Below are 5,788 nucleotides of genomic sequence, written 5' to 3' on the forward strand. Positions count from 1 at the left end.
TGAGGTGTTATGGTGCCCGCCCCACCCTCATCCCCTCCCCGGTGACCCTCGCCAGGCAGCGTGGCGGCAGCGCTGCTCACTGTATCAGACATTCACAGTACTATTATAAACAATTCTTCCGCTGATAACAGGCGCGACCCACCCCGAGTTGAGTGCACTGGGTTATGCACCATCACACATCCTCCATGCAACCATAATTAATATAGTATAAATAAATAAATAAATAAATAAATATATATATATATATATATATATATATATATATATATATATATATATATATATATATATATATATACACACACACACACACACACACACACATCAGCAGAGCACATACACACACACACACACACACACACACACACACACACACAGCTGTGCGCCTGACACACATTGTTCCCGAATTACTACACATATTCGGCACAAAATTAATAAAACAAACAAACAAACAAAACAAGACGACAATCAATCGGTCCCAGCTGAGGCGCGCACTATTTGCAAACATGTTTCCCGGATCACCTAAAAAACAGTGCCCCTAATGAAGCAGCGCGGCGGGGGGCGGGCCGCGGCGCCCCCACCCTGGCACGGTTGGGACGAGGCACTTACCGCCGGGTATCAGGTCAGCGGGGGTCATGGTACATCCTGGGCACAAAACTAAGAGTCCCGGGATCTCGGAGGAAGCACGCAGACACCCTCCCACCACGCTGTTCGGCTCGACACTGCTGCTGCCGCGCGCCGCCGCTCACCCTTGCTGTTGGCCTGCTGCTCGTGCTCGCTCCGCCCCGGGGTAGGGAGGGAGGAGCGCTAACCGGCCTCCCTCCCTTTCCCTCCCTTCTTCTCACTTCCCCTCCCTCATCATCCCTTTTCTCCGGCTCTCCATCTCTGTTTCTCTCCCCTCTCCATACCTCCATCTTCCATCCATAACGTTTCGTTCCCCTCGTGATCTATTACCAGTTTTTTTTCTGTCTTTTTCTTACTGTCCCCTGGCTTCACTCATAATTGCTTTCCATGCCATCAATCTTTTTCCTTCATTCCCTCTCCTGTATTATCCTTCATTTCCTTCCTTTCTTCCTTCCTTTATGACCTACTCTCCTTACTCGCCTCTAAAACCCGATCGTCTTTCCCTTCAATATGTCTTCCCTTTTTTAAAACTTTCTTTTCCTCTCCTCTCTCTATCTAGGATGCCTCATCCCTCTCTTTCTCTTCTCCTACCACCACCACCACCACCACCACCACAACGCACCAACCTCATCACGTAGCCACACTTTCCAAATTACGAAAGAAAGGAAAAAAGGAGCAAGCCAAGTAACAAGATTCGCGCACACACCATGATGAGAGAGAAAAAAAAAAAAAAAAGTACTGGAAGGAACAAAACTTCTCCTGGTAGCGGGATGGAAAGGAACGGAGAGAGAAAGAGAGTGGATGGGAAGGAAGTGGCGAATGAAGAAATAAGTAAATCAAGAAACAGAGGATCCAGGAGGAGAAAGAATGCGGTGAAGGAAAGGGGAAATGAAGGAAGGGGAGTGGGAGAGAAAGGAGGAAAGCAGGAATAATGAAAAATGAAACGCAAGGAGAAAGCGAGGAAGAGGGAAGGAGGCTCATAACAGAACAAATAGTGAAAATGCGATGAGAGAAAAGGGAAAATAAAGGAGACTTGTGGGAAAGGAAGGAGAGAGGAAAGGATAAAGAAAATACACTTAATGAGACGGAGGGAGAGAGAGATAAGGAAGATGAAAGAGAGAATAGGACACACATAACGGAAAATATTAAGTAGAAAAGGAAGAAGGAAGAAACTGTAGATAGAAGAAATTAGGAAACCATCAAGAAGAGACATAGGAAGAGAGAGAGAGAGAGAGAGAGAGAGAGAGAGAGAGAGAGAGAGAGAGAGAGAGAGAGAGAGAGAGAGAGAGAGAGGGAATACAATGGAAGAGAGAGAGGAAGAAAGAAAGAGAAAGGAGACAAAAAAGAACACAGTAAACAGCGAAATAGCCAGAGCACCATAAATAGCAGGGGACAAGGTGGCAAAATTTGATGTTCCTTGAGAGAGAGACAACGCCCACAACACCTACGCAGCACACCCACGCCCACCCCTCCCACCCACCACCCACGCACAGCCCACCCACAGGACAGGACCCTCCACCCGACGCAAACACCCAAACACCCAAAGACCCTCTCACTTCACCCCACACCTCTACCCTTCCCTCCCTTTAGTCGCATCTCCCGCCCTCTTCTCACACTTGACCCCCAAACCACTCACCCGCACCCTCCTTCAATTCTCGGTTTCCGCCCGCATGCCGCCCACTACAACACGCCCCACGACCACCTGTGACCCTAGAGCGCAACCTCAGCATATTTCCCACACCCAGAGAAATATACACACACAGAGAGGCCCACACGCACATACACACGGATTCCTACACACATTGGTCTCCGAATGTTTATATCAGTCACTCCTTTTCTGATCCCAGTTAATAAGTTAATAATGGTCAGTTGCACAGTTCTCTAACAGTCCTTCAGGTTAGGCATAATAAAGGTGATATTGCCAAGTGTTAGTAATGATACACCAGCGCACGGTACCAGGTGCACGGCGCTCATTAATTAACCTTTACCTACGGAGAGTGTGTTGAGGAGGATAACGAAATAAAAGGTGTGCAAAATTGGTGTCTGTGTTTCGTTCATTTTGGTTTATTGTAGTTCTGAGAGAGAGAGAGAGAGAGAGAGAGAGAGAGAGAGAGAGAGAGAGAGAGAGAGAGAGAGAGAGAGAGAGAGAGAGACCTGTATTCGAGGGCCGTTTATTGAACAACCTCGTGTATGATTGAATTGCGGGACGGTGTGTGGACGTGCCTTGTGTGTGTACCTATGTGTGTGCGTGCGCGTGCATGTGTGTCCGTGTGTCCGTGCGTGTGTCCGTGTGTCTATGTGTGTCTATGTGTGTGTGTGTGTGTGTGTGTGTGTGTGTGTGTGTGTGTGTGTGTGTGTGTGTGTGTGTGTGTGTGTGTGTGTGTGTGTGTGTGTGTGTGTGTGTGTGTGTGTGTGTGTGTGTGTGTGTGTGTGTGTGCTTGTATTTCTTTATGTAAGTATATCTATGACCTTGTATTAACTGCAATATATTCAACACACACACACACACACACACACACACACACACACACACACACACACACACACACACACACACACACACACACACACACACACACACACACACACACAGAACAGAACTATCTTATACCAGTACTTTCCTCTCGTAGTACACCATCATACCATCAAATAGCATCATTCCAGTCACTAACAGCTTTACCACACACACACACACACACACACAGAGAGAGAGAGAGAGAGAGAGAGAGAGAGAGAGAGAGAGAGAGAGAGAGAGAGAGAGAGAGAGAGAGAGAGAGAGAGAGAGAGAGAGAGAGAGAGAGAGAGAGAGAGAGAGAGAGAGAGAGAATAAAAAATAACCCCTTCCTCGGTTTTGCATTAGAGGGAGAGTGGGAAGAGAGGGATGGGAGGGAGAGAGGCAAGGAAGATAGAAAGGATGGGCGGCTCACCAATTTTTTTCCCCCATTGTGTTTTATTTCCCAGTCGATTGGTGCTTTTCTTCCCTCTCTCTCGCTCTCTTACTCTCACCCTCACTCTCACTCTCAATCTCTCTCCGCCGTGAAATGAAGAGTGAATAAAAAATGTAGAGATGTGTTATTCTAATCCTTCAGGGGGAGGAGGGAGGGAGAGATGGAAAGAGGGAGAGAAGAGTGGTAGGGAGGAAGAGAGGGAGGGAGAGAGGCAGGGATGGGGAAATACGAGAAAAGAAGGATGAGAGGAGGAAATATCAGCAGAGAGAGAGAGAGAGAGAGAGAGAGAGAGAGAGAGAGAGAGAGAGAGAGAGAGAGAGAGAGAGAGAGAGAGTTAAAGTAAATACATTGACTACAACGAAAGAATAAATATAATTCTGTATGTAAACTATGAGTGTGTGTGTGTGTGTGTGTGTGTGTGTGTGTGTGTGTGTGTGTGTGTGTGTGTGTGTGTGTGTGTGTGAAGTACATACCATCTTTTCTATATCGTTATGTATGCATAATTATCATGTGTGTGTATGTGTGTGTGTGTCTGCACGTAATCATTAAAATGTGTGTGTGTGCGTGTGATTTAAAGGGAGGGAAATGGGTGGGGAGGGAGAGGGGTGGGACGGGAGAAATGGAAGGGTGGGGGAGGAGATGGGGTGAGGGAGGAGACGGAAGGACGGTAGACAGAGTGGAGTCACACACACACACACACACACACACACACACATACATACACACACACACACCTCGTCGCTAATGCATGCAAATGGCGACTGAAGGTAAGGATGAAATTATTTATTATCACATCACGGTAGAGGGATTCCAGATGGCGATGGCGGTGGTGGTGCTGGTGGTGGTGGTGGCAGTGGTGGTGGTGAAAATGGTAAGAATTTTGGTGGCAGTGATGTTGGTGACACTAACTTAGGAAGAATCTTAACTTCTTGTTCTTCCTTGTTTTCTTTTTCTTTACTTTTCACTTACTTTTGACAGAATGTGCCTTGTAAATATTTAGGTTAGCTTTATGTTGTACTAATACTTTGTGTTAATAAATTGTTTTGACTTTTGGACTTTGAATACTCTCTCTCTCTCTCTCTCTCTCTCTCTCTCTCTCTCTCTCTCTCTCTCTCTCTCTCTCTCTCTCTCTCTCTCGACCACAGGATCCCTACATGGTCATTTCTTCTTGCAGTCTTTCGTCCTCTTAAGTTTGTGCTATTTACACCAACAAACATCATCATTATCACCATTGTCGTAATCATAATCATCCCTGTCAGCTTTTACTACACCAACAAACTTATGTACAAACAAATGACTAATATTGCAAGTCTCGAATTTTGGCGATTCTGAAAATATGGCAGCCTTATCCCGTCCTACTCCAGTGTCTAGATAAATTTACCCTGCCACTCACTGCCAATGAATGCCAATTACTTCACGTAGGCAAATACAGCCACGCAAAAATCTGGCCTCCACATGTGCCGCCTCGAACCCCATCACACTAAAAGCTTCCAAAGACCCGCGAGCACCGGCACGGGACGTCAGAGATTAGCGGCGTGTTTGCTGATGCGTGATGTGCAGTACACTCCCCCACCATCATCCGCCGCCAGCTGAAGGTACACAGTAACTACACCAATACGAGTTAGTCACTGAAATCATCATGTAACTAATCCTTTGCGCCCTAAGTGACCGGCAGCGAGGCACTCAACACGAAATCTCTCTTGTCACTGCTTCCTGACCTTGGCTCCCCGAATGACGCCGTTATCCTCACTGGCGGCAGTGATGATGGGCCTCCGGGCGCTAAACAAGCTCGTGAACTCTCAGCGATTCACCGTCTCTTTACACGACGCCAAATCCCAAGCATTACGAGACTGGCAGCGTGGAATACGTCGCGTGGTTGTTTGCGCCCGGGACCGAGACAATGAAGGCAAGGACTATAAACACTGCCGCCCTCTCCATGGCTATGTATATGAGGCCCTCGCAGCGGGGGTCGATTCTGCTCACCTGCTACAGACAGCCGTGGATGAAGGAGGCCACCGCCGAGCCACCACACAAAGGTCCCGCCCGGCGCTGCTTGATTGGTCCTGCTGGGATTGTTTGTCATGGGAATGGTCTTCTCTTGCAGCCTGCCTCGTTCAGTCATGGCTGTGAATAGGGTGAGCAACGCTAGTGGGCTGGTGGGTGAATGGGCGGGCCTGTGGGTGGTCGGATGCTTCTCCTCCGCGCTCGGCCGTCCC

General features: G+C 47.8%; 1 protein-coding gene across 2 annotated transcripts in view; it reads right to left on the bottom strand.

The window, feature by feature from the left end:
• The window catches only part of LOC135093333 (repulsive guidance molecule A-like), a 95,215-nt gene extending 89,640 nt beyond the window's left edge, over positions 1–5,575 (bottom strand). The window contains exon 1 of one of the 2 annotated variants that reach the window (XM_063992541.1): positions 5,556–5,575. The gene's annotated coding sequence lies outside the window, so the exon portion shown is untranslated. Of the gene's footprint in view, positions 1–609; positions 769–5,555 lie in introns of those variants that run through there. The other variant, XM_063992531.1, reaches the window with a different exon arrangement.
• Positions 5,576–5,788: the final 213 nt, after the last annotated feature.

The sequence above is a fragment of the Scylla paramamosain genome, chromosome 3, assembly GCF_035594125.1.
Source record: "Scylla paramamosain isolate STU-SP2022 chromosome 3, ASM3559412v1, whole genome shotgun sequence".
NCBI classification, from domain to species: Eukaryota; Metazoa; Arthropoda; class Malacostraca; order Decapoda; family Portunidae; genus Scylla; species Scylla paramamosain.